This window comes from Globicephala melas, chromosome 1, assembly GCF_963455315.2.
Source record: "Globicephala melas chromosome 1, mGloMel1.2, whole genome shotgun sequence".
Classification (NCBI taxonomy): Eukaryota; Metazoa; Chordata; class Mammalia; order Artiodactyla; family Delphinidae; genus Globicephala; species Globicephala melas.
The window spans coordinates 47,733,132-47,755,080 of NC_083314.1; the positions used below are offsets into that span (position 1 = coordinate 47,733,132).

At 46.4% G+C, this 21,949-nt stretch overlaps 1 long non-coding RNA gene and 1 pseudogene across 1 annotated transcript; one reads left to right on the top strand and one right to left on the bottom strand.

Moving 5' to 3' along the window:
• Nucleotides 1–843: 843 nt before the first annotated feature.
• On the top strand, nt 844–21,647 carry LOC132593561 (uncharacterized). The gene is made up of 3 exons (XR_009559216.1): nt 844–986; nt 17,097–17,287; nt 21,578–21,647. It is a non-coding gene; the product is annotated as an uncharacterized lncRNA (long non-coding RNA).
• LOC115850714 (RNA-binding protein with serine-rich domain 1-like) lies at nt 18,869–19,873 on the bottom strand (annotated as a pseudogene).
• Nucleotides 21,648–21,949: the final 302 nt, after the last annotated feature.

Below are 21,949 nucleotides of genomic sequence, written 5' to 3' on the forward strand. Positions count from 1 at the left end.
ATCAGATTCATCTCAGGAGAGCTGTTCTAAAATACAGAGTACTGAGTTTCGTATGACCCTACTAAATAAAGCTCTGGGCTGGGGCCCAGGAATCTGCAGTTTGAATCATACCTGCTTCTCCCACCACTGGTGATCCCAATGCAAGGGCATCTTTCACCTGATGATTGGAGACCATTGCATTTGACTGGAAAGCAGCACCCTGGTTATCAGGTCTCACCTGGAAGCTATCTTCCTGCCCTCACTGACCCACAGACTCACACAGGAGTGTGGGGCAACATCTTTGTAAAAGCAGAACTGAAAAGGATTTCCCAAGAAAGGCTGGCATGCAGGAGGAAACGGAGGGAGGGGGAGGGAGGTGGCTAAGAGGGGGATGGAGAGGGAAGGGAGAAGGAAGGGAGGGTGGAGGAGAGAAAGAGAGATGGAGAAGGCTGAGGGAGAACGTGGAGAATTCCGCAGAAAGAGGACAAAGAGGGTGAATGCAGACCAGACCCTGGAAAGGAGAGGGGAGGAAAGGAGGAAACAAGGGAGCCAGAGGCCTGTGCTTTCTCTCTCAAGGTGGGAGAGAAGTAAAAAGTCCTCATGTCCAGGCCCAGGAGATAGTACCAGTTGGTGATTAAGAAAATGTGTGTTTGGCCAATTGCTAGGCAGGTGTTCTAAGACAAGGTACTTACCTTCCTAACATTCATCCTCCTCACAGGTAAGTGTGGAATTGTAATCGTGAGGACTCCATGAATAGTGCATCTTAAAGCAGGTTATCAATATAAAGCACTTTAAGTTGTTAATCTTAGGGCTGGATGAGACCACTGGGTCTATTTCCTCCAAATCCCTCTTTTCACAGAAGAAGAAACCGAAGCCCAGAGACAAGTGACCCACAGGGTGTCACATGGTGAGCGGTGCGTCAGTGACAAAGTATATGCTGAGATACTCAGTCACCAGCTGTCAAGAAGTACGAGAGAACTCCAGCCCACCCTCAGGCAAAAGGGGAGGTAAGTGGACGAAGGCTGTGAGCCCTCTTTCCCAATCAGCCCCCTCGGCTGACGGCCCCCAGGCCACAGGAGAGCACAGCACTCGGGCCAGCCCATGAGCTGGATCTTGGTCTGTCCCACCCTGCCCGCCCCCTCGCGGTCTTGTCAAGAGGAGAGGCCAAAGGAGGCATCCCCAGAATTGGGGGACGAGGAGAGTCAGCATCAAACAAGCAGAATTGTCCCTGCAGGAGCACCCCACCCTAAGAGGTACTGGGCACCACACACATGTCCACCATTAAAATGCTCACTTGAATGTACCCTCAAGACTGGAATGCAGCTGGAAAAAGCAAGAATAAAATCAGTTATTTTGAGGCTGGGCTCTGTGGTAGAAGGATGTGTTGGCTGAAGGGGAGTGGCTGGTCAATATGGAGTCCAGAAACACATATAGTTAGAAGCAAGAATTTATCATCTTCCTCCAGTGCTAACCAAGGAGAAAGACTGTACTGGGGAGGAAATAAGTATTACAGAAATGAAATCCTTTTGGAGAAGGGGCAACTTGTCAAGCTTTTCCTTTACCTGCTTTATTTTCCCCACGAGTACATTTAGTTATGTATGTTCTGAGCTAAGCTATCCCTTGCTACTTTGATCTCAGGTGAGGGGCAGGGTGGGGGGCGGAGCGTGGATGGGTGGGGGCGGGGAGCATCTCATAAGCAGGCACAAGTAATTCAGTCACTGCAGAGACATATCCTTTAATGTTAATGAATACATGGGGCTTCTGGTTTATAAGCATCGGTCAGTCCTTCGGAACCTAAACAGACTGATAAACATGAGTTTCTGCATCTGTAAAGCTGAGGTCTTGGTCCTACTCAGGATTTATCCTGCCTTGCTGCGAGCCCCAAGCCCTGCCCCACCCTACTTGCCACCATCTCAGCTACAACAATACTCTAGTACTGCCCAGATCACACACTTACATTTAAGAGAAACACCCCAGAAACACCAGTGCCTTAACCCATTTCCCTTCAACAAATGTATTAACCAGCTATGATCAGCCAGACACTACACTAAAAGCCGGTATTACAACGGTGAATAAGACATGGCACCTGCCTTCAGGGAACTCAGAGGCAGGACCTTGCCACCGCAAGTGTGGTCCATAGGCCACCAGTGTCAGCATCACCGCGGAGCTCGTTAGAAATGTAGATTCCGAGGCCCTATGCCAGACCTACTGATTCTGAATCTGTATTTCACTAAGATCTCCAGGTGATTTGTATGCATATAAAGTTTGAGAAGCGCTGATCTAGTAGCAAAGATTCAACTAAAGCCATCTTGAATTAAACTTCATGACGATGAAGTAAACTAAGTATGGTGGGAACATCGAGAAGGGTTTGGTTAATTCTGAGGGAGAAGTAGCCATTTGCACTGAAATTGAACTGGCCAACAAGTTGGGGCTGGGGGCAACTGAGAGTAGGTAGGAGCATTCACCTGTGGAAAAGGACACGAACAAAGCTGTGAATGTGCATGTTGTGTGGGTGATGGGGGTGTGAGGGTGAGGGTAGGCCATGTGCAGAGCCAGATTGGGACAGACTGGAAGAAAGGTCTTTCAAGGGCTCCTAAATCTCACCCCAGGATGGATGGCTGCCCAGCCTATAGGTGCTGTGTTCTTTGCACTGCCCTTGTTACCAGCCCTCCATGCTAGGATCTGACCAGTGCATGGACAGGGAGAGGCCTCTTCCCAACTTCTGGCCCTCAGTGACCCCTTGGGGATGAGGGGCTGATGTTTGCAGACAGCAAAGGATGCCGAGTCTCAGATCTCACGCCAGGACACCTGGTCCCTGGCAACAACTCTGCAGAACGACCTTGGTAGGAAGTGGATGCACAGATTCCCACGGATCCCACGGATTACTGGCAGCCCAAACAGCCTCCGAAGAGAGGGCTTCCCCCTTATTCAGCTTGTAAGAGAAGCTGACTCTGGAGAAAGTTGAGAAAGTAATGACATGTTATGGAAGGGGATTGGGTCAGAGTCTGGAGGCTGGGTTCCAGTTCCGACCTGGCCTCTAGCTGTATAACCATAAGGAAGTCTCTGGGTCTCAGCTGTAAAATGAAGAAGATGGACAAGGTGATTCCCAGGTCCTTTCCAGCCCTGATAGTCTGTGATTCTGGAACCTTCCAGTTTTAGAAAGGTCTGCCATGTTCCCCTTTTTCAGACTACTTGGATTCTTGTGGAATTTACTGCTGAGTGTCAAAATAAAACATCCTGAGGACAGGATCTCCATCCAACTAACAAGGGCGTCTGGATTATATTGTCCATTGGATTACATTTAGAGGACTAGATAGATAGATAGATAGATAGATGACACACAGACACATTGGCAGATAGATAAATTATGAAACTGACATTAAACCTCTACCATGGGTTGTGTTTGGCAATTGAGTTCAGCACCCAAAATGCAGAACCTTTGATTCTGGCCAAAATGTTGTCATATATCTTTGGAGAAATATGACACATATTAACAAAGAAGAAAGCACTATATAATTTCATAATAAAGTGTTCTGTTAATGATAATTGTTAACATTTTACAGTGCTAAACACTTTATAGGAATTTCCTCGTTTATCTCCCTCAAATCTTAAGGTAATAAATCATGTAGTATGTTTTTGCCTGTAAATAACAGAAAACCCTGATGATGCTGGCCTAAGCATTAAGGAATTTATTCTCTCACTTAACAAGAACTCCAGAGGTAGTGTACCTCCAGAGCTGGTTAATACACTGACTGGATGAAATCGTCAAGGGTCCAGTTTATTTCTAATTTTTCTCTCTGCCATTCTCATTGGCCTTGTCCTCAGATTAGCGACCGTAATCGTTTCAAGATGCGGTCACACTTAAAGATGTCATATCCTCATAGATTGTCCAGAGGCAGAAAAAACAGCTCTATCATATACATAAAATATTCCTTTATGATGGGGGAGCACTTTACCAGAAGAACCAGAGCAGGCTTCCCCTCGCATCTCCCTGCCTGGGCTTGCATTTCACGCCCACCCCTAAACCCACCACCAGCGAGGGAATCACTGCGGGGCTCAGCCTGCTTTACTGTTGTTTTACTCCTTGCCTGTGGTGGGCACGCAGGCCCACCTTCCTCGGAGAGGGAGGGGAGCTAGTGAAAAGAAAAGGAGGGGGTGTTCTATAGGAAAAAAGAAAGGCAAGTGGTTTTAAGGCAAAAAAAGAAAAAATATCATTTTACAGTATAAGAAATGGAAGTTTCGAGAATTAAGTAACTTGTTCAAAGGCATGCAACTTGCAAGCAGCAGAGTTGGGATTCAAAACAGAGCCCATACCCTGACACATTCCAAATCAGGTCAAAGTCACCTGCCCCCTGCAGCTTCCACTGCATTCCTGACCTCAGCCCCCAGGCAGTTACTCACTCTGGGGTCAGAGGCTTCTTGCCCCGTCAAGGTCACAATGCACAGATGTTATTTGCTCTCCCAGCCTTCTCCAGGGCAGGGACTAGATTTCATCCATCTTTTTATTTCTCTTTTATCCCCACCCTCTAACACCATGCTTAGTTTCTTTTTTTTTTTTTAATTAATTAATTTATTAATTTTTGGCTGCATTGGGTCTTCGTTGCTGCGTGTGGATTTTGTCTAATCGTGGCGAGCGGGGGCTACTCTTCATTGCGGTGCGCGGGCTTCTCACTGCGGTAGCTTCTCTTGTTGTGGGGCACGGGCTATAGGCACGTGGGCTCAGTAGTTGTGGCACGTGGGGTCAGTAGCTATGACTTGCGGGCTCTAGAATGGAGGCTCAGTAGTTGTGGCGCACGAGCTTAGTTGCTCAGCGGCATGTGGGATCTTCCCGGCCGGGAAGTGGGATGTGGGGATTAAACCCTTCTGCTATGTTGCCAAACAAAGGAAGTCCTTGGACTAGCTGTTCAAGATAAGCTCATTTTCTAATTCATTTATGCAAATGAATTACTTTTTAGTGACAATAAAACCTGTTTATTTGCCATCAAGTTGTCTAGGAAACTGGAATTAAATTCGGCGTTTAGTTTCAGTTTTTAAAATAATTTTAGACATGAATATTGCTAAAACATGTTGAAACTTCTCTGCTGCCTTTAATAAGGGATGGTGAAAACAACTGAAGTTTTTATTTTTTATGGCTCAGTTAGTTATCTTGTTGCACCATCATATAGGAAGGAACACCATGAGGTGGGGGGGATACAGAGGGAGCGCTGTGATTATCTACACTTAACCCCAAACTGGTAAGATCGTTTAAGTTTTGCTTTGCTTGTCAGAGTTTCTTCTCTTAGGCTACCAGCTAGTTCTTCTCTGCTGTCATATGTCAATTTTCTCTTCAATTAACATACTGTTTCTAACTTATGACCTAATAAATGAATCAGGAAGATACACTTATTAACATTGCATATAAAAGAAGAGCGAGTTGGCGCTGAGTGAGGTTTCCAGGTCCTCTCTGCGTTATTGCCACTGCTTGAACTTTAGAACGTTGATTCCAGCTGAAGTGTTTAAGGGGGCTCTTTTCTCTTGGACCTTGTCTGTATTCTGGATACTTGAGGTTTCCGATCTATAATCTTCCAGAAGTGAGTCAAGTATAAGTATGGACATTATTCTCAGAGATTCCACTCTTTAACACCTAACTCCATGTGTAAAAGTGTGGATTTGAGCACTCTTTCATTTTTCCTTTCTGTGTTCCCTCCTTCTCCCAGCTAATATTGCCCTGTCCCCTTCTCTCTAAGCATTCATGCCGGCAGCATATTGTCAGGAAATAAAATTGGCCTCTGAATTTGCACCACTCAGTCGAATTCCTAATTTTTCTTAGGATGTTAATTTGGAACGTCAAATGGCTGCTCTGAACCTCAATCACCTCATTAAAAAGAGTGATAATTCTTCTTAGATGAGAAAACTGAAGGTGGTAATGCTGTGAAAGCATTTCCTAAAAGTATTGTCATTCAACAGTGTAACCTTCTGACATGTCCTTGCTAACAATTATTGACAATTATTCTGTGACAGACACTGAATTAGGCTTCATAGATTTTTCTCATTTAATCTTCACCAAAAAATCCTAATTTATGCTGCAATAATGCTAATTTTATCCTCATTTTGAGAAAGAGGAAACTGATGCTTAGAAAGGCTAATTAACCCAGGTTGATGCAGGTGATAAGTGTTAGAGTTAAGGTTTAAGCTCAGGCAGGAGGACACCAGACCCCAAATCTGAGTCCCCATACGATGGCAGAAGTCAGATATCTTGTCTGGTGGGGGGATCAGGGAAAGAGGAGGGGTGAATTAGGGGAGCAGATTAGCAAAGGCCCCTCAGACCGCAGCCCCACCGGTGGCTGTCTCTCCATCATTCTCCATTCAGGCCCAGGGCAGCCCTGGCCCCGCATTCCCACGACAGCTTTCAGAGTCCCACTTCAAGAATGATGCAAACTCCCTTCCAGGTAGAGGTCGGACCACCTCCCTCACAGGCCATGCTGAATTTCTAAGGATTCCTGTATGTAGCTGGCATTGCAACTTTTCGGTGGTGAAGTGGGGCAAGCAAGGCCCTAACACCCATGGAAACACATCAGTGTCTCCATCATGCCAGCCAGCACTTGCTGATCTAAGAGAAAGCTAGAGCTCTATAGAGTTCTATATATCTCCAAGCTGCTGATGGAGCCCAACGTCACTGGTTTACAAGCACTTTCTTTGCCTGCTCCTTCCCTCTGGCTATGCACCCGCCTAATCTCTCTATGTGAAAAGCCCCAGGATCAAAAAGGATATTGAGTCATTACCTAATAATCTAACAATCTAAAGAATTCAGCAATGACTGCAGTCTCCTGTGGGAGCTTTCCTTGCAACTTGGACCATGGAAACAAAGTAGGATTACCAAAGAGGGGACTATAATCTGGGGCTAAGTGGGGTTTAACTAGGTGGAACTGTCACGTTCTGGCCAAAAAGTACTGGCGCTTCTCTCCCGTGGTTCTCCATTTACCCCATCATTTATTGACTCCTCACAACTGGATGGCATTGAAACATAAACTAATGGCATAACCCTTCTTATGCAACACGCTCTGTGGGTAGCAGATCCTTACAATAAGCGTCACCCTATTTGACAGATAAAGTAATTGAGGTTTAAGGACTTGTCGGAGGTCACATAGGCAGGAGGTGAAAGACTGGGATTCAAACCCAGGTTCAGCTGGGACTAAAGCCTGGTGCTTGCCCCTGGACCACATGGCCTCTTGGACTGACCGTCACCACTCATTCCCTGGGAAACTGGACTGTGCCAACCATGTCTGGTCAGAATCTGAATACCATACGTGATAAGATGAATAATCCTACCTCTAAAATACCCAGCCGGCTAGCAGTTTTCTCGCCCTGATTCATTGAAATGAAGAGGCATTGTTAAAGCATATATTAGGCCCCTGCCTGAGAACCCAGAGCCTGCTGCTAACAGGCAGCTGACAGTAGTGCCTGGCTTTCTGCAGACACAGGCTGTTTTAAAGCCAGCATCAAATGCACTCATTCAGGAGGACCCCTTCTTCCCACCCCTCCTTAGATCCCTGGTGAGTTTCCATTCCCCATTAATCTTTATCCCAAGAATTGTATTCCCAGGATGGCCCTAACTCAGGAAGGAAACTGAAGGTTGGATTAGCATAAAAATATGTGCTTTTCATTAGATTGGCGGCAGGCAGCATGAGTTGTAACCTGCCCAACTTCAACACTTGGAATAGAAGCATAGCTCACAGTCTGAGAAATACAGTCAGTGCTAGATTCCCACTATGCCCCTGACTGTTCGGGATCTCTGGCTCCCTACTGGTTCATCAGACCCAAAATAAATGCCACAGTCTGGCATTCAAGGTCTTCTGTCTGCTGTCTCCAGGGCTCCCTAGTCAACCCTGGCTGCTCCGCCCAAAGCTCAGCGGCTTGGCAGGCAGCTGCCCCCAGCTCCTCCCCATCGTGGTGCCTTGGCTTACGCCTGAAACACCCTCTCATCTCCATCCTACCCCTCTAAGCCCATCATTCCTTTTGAGACTCACAAGCCTCCAGGAAGGTCTTCCTGACCAGCCCCTATGTCTGCATTTCTTTCCATTAGCCTTCACTCAGTAGACCTCCCATGGGTCATCAAGCCCTTCTTTGGCCAACATTTTCTGAGCTCTTTCTGTGTGCTAGGCACTGGGATAAGTGCTTTGCATATGATCCTCTTGCTCTGCTCCCCTTTACAGGAAACCTCCTCAAAGAAGTTGTTTATACTCGTGTCTCAATTCCTGTCCTCTCATGCTCTTTTGAACCATCTTCAAACAGACCCTTGTCCCCACCTCTCTGCTGGAATTGTTCTTTTCAAGGTCACTGATGATTTCTACACTGCTAAATCCAATGATCACTTTCCAATCCTCTTCCTCGTTTCAACAGGATTTGATGCAAGCATCGGACTCTATCATACCCTCTCATGTTGAGTAGGTTTTACTAAAGAGAAGTTAGATAATACCCCGCCAAAATTGTCTATTTCTTCCTATTTGACCTTAAGAAATAAAGGCTGAATATAAATACACACACACCCCTACAATTACTATAATTGTTTCAGCTGCAACTGTAATGTCGTATGAGGTGTGACTACTCAAATAATGGGTCTTGCTGCTAACAATGTATTTTTTCCCCCAAATGGTAACTTTCGATAATATTCTGAACAAACCAAAGTACAATGTTCCTTTGATTTAAATGATTAAATATTAAGCGTATGTTGCCATACTAAAAAGAATATTTTGTAAAGTGGAAAGAGAGTCGAGGTTCAAATAATTCCAATAATTATACTTTTTTTCACTGCAGTGAATGCTTGACAAAACATTCAAAGTGGTGTGGGACATGAGATCGTTCTCTTTGTGTGATACTTGTCTCGCACATTGCAGGATATCGAATAGCCCTGGCTCCTGCCTGTGAGATGCCAGTAGCACCCCCAGGCATTGTAAAAGCCAACAGTGCCCCTTCAGAATTCCACAATGCTGCTTCAGGGGTGACACCATGTGGGGAGACACTTGTCCTGCACTCCTGAACAGCTCATGAGCAGAGAAGCCGACTGGCTTTATTCCGGACTGTCTTTCCAAGGATCTTTGTGTAGCAAACAGCTTTGGAACATACAGATAGTGTCCGTCTCAGAGCAAAGGATAGGCGTGCCTACTGCCTGTTACAAAAGCTTCAGGCTCCCTCAGCCTGGGGTTCCTTTCCTGTCATGCAACCCACTGTGTGTATGCAGGCACCTCTGGCCCTCTCCACATTGCCTTAGGCAACTGAGACCCAGGGAACAGGGCAGGGAAGGACGGGTACTCTGGCTACTGCTATTGCTGAGAGTAATAATGTCTTTTGTCTGTGACCCCAGGAACTCATGTTTTCTGCCAGCATCCGTGAGGCTGGGGTAAGCTGACCTTAAATAGGGTCAAACTCAGATCCTTCACACTTGCTGACAATCACTCCACTGAAAATCAGTAGAACTCTACGCTAACTCCCATTTCTATATACTAGTCCTGACCTCTTCCTGAACTCCAGATGCTTATAACCAATTACCATCAACACTTGAATGTCCAACAGGCATCTCAAACTTAAAGTGCCCCCCAATACACTCCTTAATTTTCCCCCAAATCCTTTCCTTCCTGAAGCCTTTATCATCTCAACGGAAAGCAAATTCATCTTTTCTTGCCTCAGGCTGAAAATCTTGGTGTTGGCGTTTGGGGAGGTGCTTTCCTTTCTCTTGTAACACACATCTAGTCAGTCTCTTAGTCCTCTTGACGCTACCTTCAAAAACCACACAAACTCTGACCACTTCTCACCGTCTTCACCTCTCTCACCCTGGTCCACACCACCATCACCTGCGATCTGGATAACTGCCATCGTCTTAACTGGTCCCTTCCCCAGACAGTGCATGACTCACTAGCTCATGTCACTTCTTTTAGGTCTCTGCTCAAATGTCACCATTATCGCACAGGTTTTCACGTATGACCCTATTTGAAATAGCATCCCCTCGCAGGCCTGGTGAAACCTATTCCCTTTCTCTGCTTTATTTTTCTCTCTAGACTTTACAGCATCTCATATATACATACATTGCTTGCTTATCTTTTATGATCTATTTCCTCCCATTAAAATGTAATTGTCTGTTGAATGGGTGAATCGATCAATACAATCTTCACAGCACACCCCTAGAATTCCAAAAGTAAAATTTGCAATAGTTGCTAGAACTGAACTGCTCATAACTTGTGTGGAGGGAGAGGATGAAATGCCATGAAACAACTGACAAAAAAAACCTGAAACCAGGAAGCCTAGGGTCAGATCCTAGTTATATCGTTGGCTAGCTCTGTACTACTGGGTAAGATAATAACACTGACCTACAGCTATTTCATTTGTCGAACAAGTACATTCCCTGCTGATCCCATGGGTTGCGGTGATTGTCAAACTTAGTAAGTTATCCCCCAAAGCTCTGCAAACTGTAAAGGACTGTAGGATTTGTTTTTTGCTGTTTATCTTTAAAACCTACCACATTTTTCATTCCCATTGTCACAGTTACAGCCTGTATGATCTTGATCGGCAAGCATTCCTGTGCTTTGTTGTACACCTGGATTGTCTCAAGCAGTTCTGTGTGTTTTACATGCCTTTGCCCCACCCTTGCCATTTGCCCTGACCCAGATCCCCTTCTACAAAGACTCCAGGTCCTACGATGGAGTGTCTTTCCCATCCCTATACTGCTTTGGAATGGTACTGTCAGGCTTCTCAGGGTGTGAGTGTTATTAAAGGTGTTACTGCTCCTTAGCAGCTCCTAGGTTGCAGGTATTGGGCCTATTCACCTTTGTGACTCCCCGACTCCTAACACAGTGTGGTTATAGCACAGCCTCTACTTGGCTGAATGAGCTCAACATGTCAGGGAGCAAGCTGGAAGCAATTTATGATTCCTCACTGACATTCTCTGTAAAGAAATCACCACTTTCCAATCTCTTGTCAACCTCAACTTCTTACATGGGCTGCGTGATGGACAAAAGCCAGCAGTGTGACTCCAAGCCTCCCTTAGAAAGTCTTGCATAGGGGCTCCAGCACCTCCCCTTGGAATGACAGCAGGATTTCACATCAACGGTTGTATTACTAACCATTCAAGCCTCTGCTGAAACTTAGAGACAAAAGAGTGAGTTACAGTGAAGATCTTATTTCAAGCATTTGTTGAATTGAATACCAAAAATTCAAAATGACAAGATATAGCGCCAAACGAGGTGTATGACACTTGAGACGAGTCCAGAAGACCCACTCTGCTAGGAACAGAGCAGCTGATGAATTCTTAAGCTCCTTTCTGGAAATGTCTTCAAACAGAAGACTGGGAAAGCAGTGAAGGAAATGTCTTTGAAAGAAGATCTCTTTGGTGATGCACATGTGAGAAGGCACTTGCAAAAGATGCTCATGCCATCCTGCAGTTTGTAACAGGATGGGAACTGTTCAGTCCTGGACCCGAGGGCCCTTTGATGACAGGGAGGAACTACCTCTGCTGGGGACTGCCTGTGGAAATCCTAAACCTCCTCAGTTAACCCTCGCTAATGACCTGCCGATCCCTCCCTTTTTTGCCCCCAAATTCCATGTCCCAGTAGAAATTCCTGGGAATCTGCTTTTCACCAGCTTAGGGACTGCAATGAAGGGGAGAAACAGAAACAGGCATGAGGGACACTAACTACCATTATTCAGGCACATATAACGATCTACACACTTGCCTGTTTTAAGCCATTTAATCTTTACAATTATTCTGAGGAGTATACAGAACTAGCCCTATGGGGAAACCGAGGCTCAGGTTGCTGAAGACATTTTCCCATGAAAACACAGCTAGAAGAAACAGGGGAGGTACAATTTGCTGTTCCCAGAACCTTCCCTGGACTGCCCTGCTGGCGCTTACCCTGTGTACTCCACCTGAAAGACCACTGCTCATCTCTACTGGTCCAGATCCCACTCTTCTTAAAGGGGCAGCTCCCATCTAACTACCTGCATACAGCAGTCTTGGTTCCTTCCAAGGTGGAAGCAACGGCTTCTTCGTCCATCAGATGGAACTTTGTACGTTTTACATGTCACAGTCCCCCACTCACGCCCCCAGCGTGGCCATTTGTGTACACCTTAGTTCCTCTACTAGAAGAAAAAATCCTTGTGGGCTGTGACAGTGTCTTATTCACCTTGGTAATACCCAAAGCATATAATCAAAGCATTAGAGCAAGTTTCTTGCTCATAGTAGGTATTCAACACATGTTTGTTGAATGAGGAACACAGAGGCATTGTAAAAGGTGAAATCTCAGGTATTCTGGTCCCAGAGCCCCTTGTTTTCAGCTCAGATGAACAAGATCTGAGGGTTCGCTGTCATCAAAAGCAAACGCTGGCCCAATTCCAGAGGGCATCTACCCCTTCCTGGCTTCTGCTTCAAAGTTTCCCCTAAGTCCCAGTCGCAATCCTCTTGATCTTTCCCTGTTTGCTCATTAAAGTTAATTTGGGACATGAAAAGATCCAGGACTGAATATTTCACTCAGGCCAGGTCTCCTTAATACAGCAACTGCAGACAAAACGTACAAAGACGGCAGAGGTTATCAGTACGAGGCCAGTGCATGGAGCACCTGTTTACACCCTGGACCCTCTGTTCATGGATATAGATCTTCAGTCAGCTTTGGGATGCTAAGAATAGCAGGAGAAGTAGATTGTGTCTCTTCATAGAGATGTCAAGAGTCTTCAAGAAGTTCCACAGCTCTCCTTCTGGGAGGGATTAAGAAAATGTTGATTTGTGTGAAAATGGCCTTATGTTGAGTCCTGGGTATGGACGAAGATCATTGTTAAGAATATCAGTTATTGGGGCTTCCCTGGCAGTCCAGTGGTTAAGACGCCACACTTCCCTTGCAAGGGGGCACAGGTTTGATCTCTGGTTGGGGAACTAAGGTCCCCCATGCCGCATGGCGCAGCCAAAGGAAAAAGAAGCAAAGGAATATCGCTTATCATCTTCCGAGTTCTTACGGTGTGGCGAGGATCGTGCTGAGTGTTTTCACATCGATTACCTCTTCCAATCCTCCCAGCCATCCTCCAGGTGGTATTATAACTGACCTTGTATTTCTTATGAGGAAAGCATGGCCTAGAGAAGGTCCGTTACTGGACTGAGATCTTACAGCTATCGGACGACAGGGAAGGTGACAAAGCTGAGATTCCAGCCATGGCAGAATAGGCCCAGGGTCTGGACTACTAACCACCACATCCTATTGCTCCTTAGGATGTCTCAAAGTGTATTTTTTAGCAGGCAGAAAAGATACGAACCAATAACTGCTGCCTTAGAAGGTGCCGCTCTGAAGAGTGGGGTAAGGCCTTGGCTTTTCTTAAATTTCACTTATAAAATTGATTTATTTGAGGAATGAAAGGACAGAGGTTGTCGCATAAACGGTTGGTGCCGTGAGAACCCAAGAACGACTTTGCCTATGTGACATGCCTATAAGGCATGTCAAGGTTTCAGGATTCAACGGGATGGTCTGTAAAGTTTACAAAGCTGGAGCCAGGGGGGTGAGGACAGTGGACGAACACAGAAGCACAGTGAAGTATCGCCAGTCTCAAGTGCCCATCGCCTTTGATTCTAACAGACATATATTTGTTTTCGAAGAAATTTTAATTCTAGTCAATGTAAGTTACTCAGTCCTATGGAAATATTTTTAAAAGCGGAACTGGGGTCAGGACTAAAATAAGAAATGATGCAAGCATAAAATAAATTTCTACAACTACATCCAAATATGTCAATGATCACGGTAAATGTAAGTATCTTAAATTCCTCTGTCAAAGTAATAGCTTTTCAGAACAGGTTAAAATACAAAGTCAAGCTATATGCTGATTATAAGACATATGCTTAAACAAGTGGGCACAGAAAGGCTGAAAACATAGGCATTAAAGAAGACTAGAAAAATAATGAAAATAGATGTTATAATACTAACATCAGACAAAAGAACACTAAAGATGAGAATCACTAACATTAAAAGGGACAAATATATTTTGTCCTTTCTGTCACGTTCAAGTCACAAAGAAGATAGAACAATTATCAATTGTAATGCGTTAACACTGCGGCCTCTATATGCATAAAATAAAACTGATAGAAATAAAAAGAGAAATGTTTTCCAGATAACTTTTGGGTTAAATAGAAAATAAATAAAGTAATAATGACAATATAAATGGAAAAATTATTCAGAAGTGAATGACAGTGAAAGCGCTCTATGTACCAAAACCCATGGGATGCAGCGAGAGTGGACTCAGCTCAAAAGAAGTCACCTTGCCATTTCCTGAGCCTTCAGGCTCTTTACACCAGCACTGCACCATTTGCTGCAGTGGCCACTGTCCACATGTGGCTAGTGAAATTTCAATCTATTACAATGAAAAAGTTGCTTCCCTAGTTGCACTGACCACATTTCAAGTTCTCAGTAGCCACAAGTGGCTAGAAGTTACCATAGTGGACAGCACAGATTTTAGGAACTTCTCACCCTTGCAGAATGTTCTGCTTGGCCGTGCTTCTCCAGAGTTTGCCAGGGAAGTTCCAGTATGTCAACTTTGCCGACTGTAGGCCGCCATTGAGCCCAGGTTTCAATTGGCCAAACTAACCAACTATCGATATACCATTCCCAGATGCTCAAGCCATGTATTAAACCTAGAATCTCAGGAGAGTCAACTCATATTGATAAATGAGGCTCAATCAACTCTTCAGTTGCATTCTACATAGTCAAACACCTTTAGAATTCATTCACATCCATGTTCCTCATACTCTTGCCAATGCCGATTGGTGAGGTCTTGTTACACTTTTGGTGGGTCGATTCCCTCTCACACCTCAGGGCAGGTCTTGTACCCCTTTTCTGGGCTGTGCTGGGATCTACTCTTGTTAGGGACGTGGAGGTATTAAGAGTGGTGGGAGTAGGGCCTACAAAGACTGGCATCCCCTGGTGATGGGACCATCCCGGGTGTAGTCACTGAAAGGTGTTTATGCAGAGGAAGACATTTTCTCTCAAGTGGGAAGACGGGTTTCCTCCATCAGAAAGAGAGGTCCTATGGAACTGGGGAGTTCAAACCTCAGCCTCCCCTGTTTCCCCATTCCAGATCTCAAGGTCCCAGGCCTTCCTCCACAGGAGCCCTTGTCTTAGCGTTAGAGACTGGGGGAGCAGGCCTTTAATTGGCCCTGCCACTCTACAACACACCCAGTACAGCACTGGGTCCTTAGCCATGTTTGCCCTGCAACGGTAAGAACGGACGGATTCCTTTCAAGTTGGTATAAAGGCTTTTGAAAGTGCTTGACACTAGAACCTTCCCTGAGTTTCTGGCAGTTTTCTAAGACATACCCAGGGATGATTCTGACCAACCTTGAACCTCCCGCAGGAACACCTCCTGTCAATGAACTATTCTAATCTGCACTCGACTCATCATTCAGCATGACATTCTCTCATTAGTGTGCAATTTGAATATTTCCTGTGCGTGTCTGAGTCTGCTATACCTTTAACTATATCGTAAGCTTTGTGAGGGCAAGATTATCTCACAACATTTAGTAAATTCATAAGTTCTGAATTTCTGAAGGCATTCTGGCTCATCCTGGCATTTAATGCCAGACAAGTGGCAGTGGCTGTGCCTGGGGCCCCTCAAGAACGTGGGGTGGTGGTCAGGGAGACAGGTCTGAGGGGGAGTCTCGCCGTGGAGCAGCCAGACCATGAAGGACGTCCGTGGGCTCCTGTGGTCAAGCTGAGTTTTCCTCAGGAAACTCTTTCGAGGCACTCGGTGTCCACAGACTCTGGATCTGTCTGCCAGCTCTGCTAGTCATTCCCCATCTTTGGCTTCCTTCTGGTGACTGGTGGGCCATGTCTGGTTTGGGATGGGTGATTCCTATCTTCAAAGTCTTGGTCAGGAGGTTCCTATTTTAATGAACACCATGCAGCCTTGGTGCCTGGCCAAGGTGGGGGCCTGAGCAACCCGGACGGGACCTGAAGAGGGCCGCCTTGTCCTCATGCATGCCACTTGCAACCTCACACTGCTGTGGGCTCAGTGCTGCTGTTCTCTCTCCTCCTCCGGCCACTGGCAATCAGCTGCCGGAAATGGCCATAGGTGGAGAGAAATGTGGTGGTCAGGAGATGACTGCTGTCTGCTTGCCCCTGAGTGTCCACTCTGTCCCTTAGATCTACAGCTCTGAGGTGCTGGACATATCATTAGGAGCGACCTAAAACAGCCTTTTTTGACACCTGCAGTCCAATCTAGGTAGAACTGGGCTACCCAGAAACGTGCACTGGCTCTGTGCTGATGGTGAGTACTCAGCGGAGCAATGGCCTTTGCTGCACAGAGGGCCACTTCCGCTCCCAGCAGCTCAACAGCTCCCCAGAGCGCGGGCAAGAACGAAAGAGAATACTGGAGATTTCTCCTCCCTGGTTCACTCATCACAGTGTCACGTGCATGGCTTCCCTTTGTACCTCCTCTCCCTGAACATTTAGCTTTTTGAAGTTTTCTGGGTGTTTTGATTACTAGTTAATAAGGAAATACTGTGGGGTTACACGATCACTCCCTTCTAGGCAACAACCCCATGCTTCCCTCCCTCCTTCTCTCCCTCCCTGCTTCTCTCTCTCCCTCCTTCTCTCTCTCCCTCCTTCTCTCTCTCTCTCCCTCTTCTTTTCACTTCTCTGCTTTCCAACCCCCCACCCCACAACGCCCATCCTTAGACAAGACAGGTGACAAAGCTCTTTCTTGTTTTTCATAGAGAAACCAAAGCTCTGCTATTTAGGGGGAAATGGTGACCAGATTCCTGGTCTCTCTATTTCCAGTCATTCTTTTACCCCATTTCACCACCCTGCTTTCTTAAAAGCTAGGATTCTACAGCAAAATATTAACAGTGGTTATCATCAGGTTTAGAATTGCAGGTGCTTATTTTTTCTCTCATTTTTTGCTTACAGATTTTTCTAAATTTTCCTCTAAAGGCTCCATATTAGTTTTGTCTTAGCTCAGGTGAACTAGCTGCTATAACAAACAATGTGAAAAATTTCCATGGCTTAATCAAAAAAGTTTGTTTCTTGACCACATGTAGTCTAAAATGAGTGTTCCTGAACAATGTACAGGCCTCCTAAAAGGTGTAATCCAGGAAATCTTTCCTTTTCATCTTGCAGCTCCTCCATCCTCAGCAACATATGGCTTTCAAGTAAGCTGTGATATTCTGTATAAATCCAGAGGAAAGGAAAATAGCATGGAAGAGTGTGCGAGACAGGATTTTATGGATGTGACCGGAAAGTAATATATGTCGCTTCCATTCACACTCCATTGGCCAGAACCCAGTTGCCAGGCTGCATCCACCTGCAAGGTAGGTGGAAAATGTAGTTTATCAGCATACAGAGGAAAAGGAAATGAATATGGTGAATTGCTGGCCAATCTATGCCACACTTGCACAAGAAAAAGAAAAGAAAGTTGAAGTTAACATGGAATAAGGAAGGTAAGCCCTTCCGTAAAGCAATCTTAAGCTCTCTCTCCCACAGCATTTTCACACTGAAATCCCCACTGTCCCACAGTCAAGAAAATGACCTTCATCCTCAAGGGCATGGACAGATTGGACTTTCTGATATTAAAGAGTTATAGGAAACGGAGAAGCTGAGGGCTGAGGCGGAGGGTTCACAGGCAGTGCTGTGACCTGGGTGCAAACTCTCCTCCTCTCCACTAGGGGCGCTGTCAGCACATGAGTGCTGCCTCTCTGCCCCACAGCCTTGCTTACACGGTAAGGACAGATGATTATGCAGAAGACTGTGAGGTCAGCATCATTCATGTTGAATAATGGCCTTCCTCTCCTCTAAGCACTCCTATCCCTCCCTCCCAGAGAAACTTTGGTTCCATGTACCTCTTACAATAAATCCAGAACCACTGGTGTTCCCAGGGCATGTCTCACATTCCCTGTACCTTGTTCTTCACCATCCCCTTTACATGTAGACTCTTGCCTTGAATACAGTCCTGCAAATGCAACTGAAAGTCACCTAGTGCCTAGAACTCTTTCTACCTGTGTATGTTTTATTTTATTTTTTTGCACTCTAATCCTAGGTTTATTCAACACAATTCTTTTCTCTACACAACAAAGTACAAACACAATATTATCTAAAATGCTACAAAGTTACAAAACTGAAAACAGAGAAAATGTATAGTACTGACTGTACAATAAAAGCCAAAAAAGCAATGAACACATTGCCAAGGTAACCTACACGACCACCATGAATACCGACACAACGGGTGGGGGGGCGGGACGGGAGGGGCGGGGGGGGGGAGAGGGGGCAGTTCTGTGATGACCCGACAGAGCTGGCTCTCAACTTACCAGTTTCAGAGAGAAAGGGAGATGTGCGTGTGTGTGTGTGTGTGTGTGTGTGTACGCACATGAGTACACATGAAAAGAACCATTTCGGGTATTTGGCCCTTGAGGTCAGAAGAGGACTCAAACAGGGGCGCAGGGCCAGGCTAACAGGAACGGCAGTTGCATAAAAGCACACCCTTTCCTGTGGGACCCTGCAGGCCAGCAGGTTAGGGCACGAGCAGGCCACCAGATCGGCCCCAGGTCACCTGTGGAAGGGGAAAACATGCTCCCAGGCTGGGGCTGTACCACCGCCTGGAGCCCCCTGCTCATCCCTGCTGACTTTGCCACTAAACTGCCTCTCAGGAACTAGAAATGTGGAAGCTTTCTAGCCAGAAAACTGGAGGGCATCTTTATAAGCGTGACCCCCAAACCAACAACGCCCCTGCAGCCGGAACTCTGCCGCCAGGGGAAACGTAGCAATTACTGCCTTCACCTCCGAAGCCTGCCCCTGAGTGAGGGATTTCTTTCCTACCGATCCTCCTTCGGCTAGAAAAGTGACAGAAGTGAGTTGGATGGGATACAAGTCACAGGGCAGAGCTTCCGTGGCCCTGCTTATACGGAGGAGTTGAAGCTGGAGCGGCTCCTGTGGCGCCGGCGCACCGGGGACCTGTGCTGAGGGGAACGCGACCTCCTCCTCATCCGTGGGGGTGACCTGCACCACATGGGAGGCGGTGGCGGCATTCTCCAGGGACGGCTGAATCGCCGGGGGGCGGGGCGGCCGAGGCCAGGGAGCCACCACAGCGGTGGCAGTGATCTCCTGGCCATCGATGTGTCCTCCCTCCACGTGCTTCAGCGCCTTCTCGGCCTCATCTGGATTCTCAGACTCCACGGGGGTGCATCCTTTCTACAGGCACGTCAATCATTTAAGTTTTCCCATAGGTGGAGAATATCTCCAGGATATGATCCTTGGTCACATTCCTTGTGAGCCTTCCAATGTGCCCTGTGGTGGGTTTAGGGGAAGGGCTCCGCCTTTTCCTTTCCTTTTTATCTCTTCTGGGTGGTTTGGATTTGGAGCGGGAATGCCGCCCGTTGTCCTGCCTGCGCCGAGAAGGACTCGGAGAGCCAGGGGAGCTGCCGGAGCTGGAGCTGCGGGATGTGCTGGAACTTCCTGAGCGGCTCGATGCTGAAGATGAGCTGGAGCCCGTGCTGGTGCTCGAGCCCGAGCTGCAGGTCGAGCTGGACCGAGACCTGGTGCTGCTGCTATCACTGGAAGCGCTGCGCCTCTTTGGAGTTTCATCCCCGCCACGATTCTTCTCGCTGGACTCCTTGGCGGCCCCCTTATCTTTAGAGCGATCCTTGGACTTCCCATCAGAGCGGTCTTTGCGTTTGGTAGGAGGACCCCAGTGCTGGACTTTGTATTATTTTCTTTGACTCCTAGCAAGCTCTTCTTTTTCACTCCTGATAAATCCATTCTCCCCTTCTGAGGTGTTCAAAGCAGCAATGGCGGCCTCACTTATCTGAACTCTCCCTTCTAACTTGAGTCTGAGAAACGATCCCTAATCGATTGCAATTTACGCCAAAGTGCAGCATCTTCCCGCCGCCGCGACCTCCTCCCCCTCTCCTCAGCCACTGAGGCCCGCGCTGCTCGGGCTTCACGATTAGGGAGCGGGGAGGCCCTATTGTGTGTTAGACACACAGCAGATGATAATTAGAGAATAAAGTTGATGAGCTAATTCATACTCAATACATATGCAGATATGTTGAATATGTAATATTCAACAACATATCTTGATATTAATAAGAAATGATACCCTGACATCCCAAAATTAATCTCAAAAGCTAGTTTTTCAGGTTCATCTACTGTCCAGTGGAGAGAGATTTAGGGGCAGGTGAGGGGCTTTCTAGGTGCTCCCCCAAATGTGTCTGTTACAGAAAAATGAAGAGGCTGGATAGATGCTCAGTATGTATAATGTGAGCACACTCCCCAATGTTTATACGGTTTCATGCTTTCAATATATGACCAAACATATGAGTAAGGGATCTTAAACGATGTGCAAATGTTTGTGAGGAACCCCGGCCTTTTCTGGATAGTCTCCGTGTTTGTGGACCTGTCCGCCTCTCCTCTAAGCACTGGACAGGAGCAGAAGAAAGCAGGCCATGGGAGAGAGGGACAAGTGTAACCAGAAGCATCTCAAAGGCCCAAACAGACGTCAGGAGTGCACACATTCTCGCAGGTGCACACTGGGAAATGTTTACCTTCCTCCTTTGGCAGAAGGCAGTTAGTTCCCAGTGTGCTAGAATGGAAGGGAACAGTGAGAACCAGTTCACCAGACGTGTAGGCTCGTGTCCACAACTTTCCATTCTGCCCGGGAGCAGTGGCCAGAGGGAGATGATAAAAGTAGGTAGAAGTTAGCTCTGTATATACGGCCCCAAACTTGAGGAGCCCTCAGGGAGAAGGCGGGTGGAGACCTCCTGAGTTTTGCTCTTCTCTCCTTTGTTAGACAGATGGATTCTGCCTTGTCCTGTTTCTCACATTGTTTTTTGGGGGGAGGTTTTGCCTCAGCAACTAAAAGGGAGGCTGCTTAAGAGCAGGGACTTTGTGGGACTTCCCTGGCGGTCCAGTGGTTAAGACTCTGCACTTCCACTGCAGGGGCCATGGGTTCGATCCCTGGTCAGGGAACTCCTGCATGCCACAGGACATGGCCAGAAAAAAAAAAAAAGGGAGCAGAGACTTTGTCATATCCTAGCTACCTAATTTGCTCTGCAAGTTCCAGAAGAATATAATGTCCTCTACACAGTTGATACTTAATAAAGTCTCCTTTGCTTCTAGCGCCTCCCTTTCCTGTCTCTCCTCAATGTAATGTCTGATTGCCCTGTGAACTCTCAGGGAGGCATCAATGGTCTAAAGTCTAAATTATCTAAGCAGCGGGTCCACTCTCTTTCTGTTCTGTGTGTAAAAACACGCCACTGACTTTGAGAGAGTTTCTCTGTATATCGTTGCTTAATATCTCTACGTAAGGTACGCCCTCTTGGTTTTCCAGAAATCTCCATAACTGAGACTCCAACAGGTTAATTTGCCCAAAGACTCATGGCTGGTCAGGGATAGGACAGGGATTAAGCTGGTAGGCTTGGCCTCAAGCCCCTGCTTCTGTCATCTGGCTTCCACTGACTTCTCTGCAGAGAACGGGGTGATTAATCAGACAACAAAATGGGTAAAAAGTGGGCAGCAACGAGACCCAGTGTGCATGAGTAGAACAGTGAGAATATCCCTCATCCTCCTAAACAGTATGTATACATCATACTTTCTGTCTCTATCCCCAGGTTCCCCAGGGTGTGGAGAGGCTAAGAAGCCTCCACGTTCCCGGCTGGAGCTTACCTTTCTCGGTACAGGTCAGAGTGTTTCAAATCCTTCTTGTTTCTCCTGTTACACTTAGTTACTTGGCTCTTTCCTATTATTTTTCTTCTGGGATACCACTTTTTTATCGCCATTTTTTAATACAGCCATGGAAAATGATGAAATAACTCAGAAAACACTTCCTCCTTGCTCTTAGCAAGTTATTTGTGCTCCAGTTCTAAACTGCTAGGCAAATCTCTGATAATTAATGAATTTCTACCAACATAATACCTCATAAAACATATCTTTTGGGTAACATACCTGAATTTATAGAAACATATTTAAATTAAATGCACTCC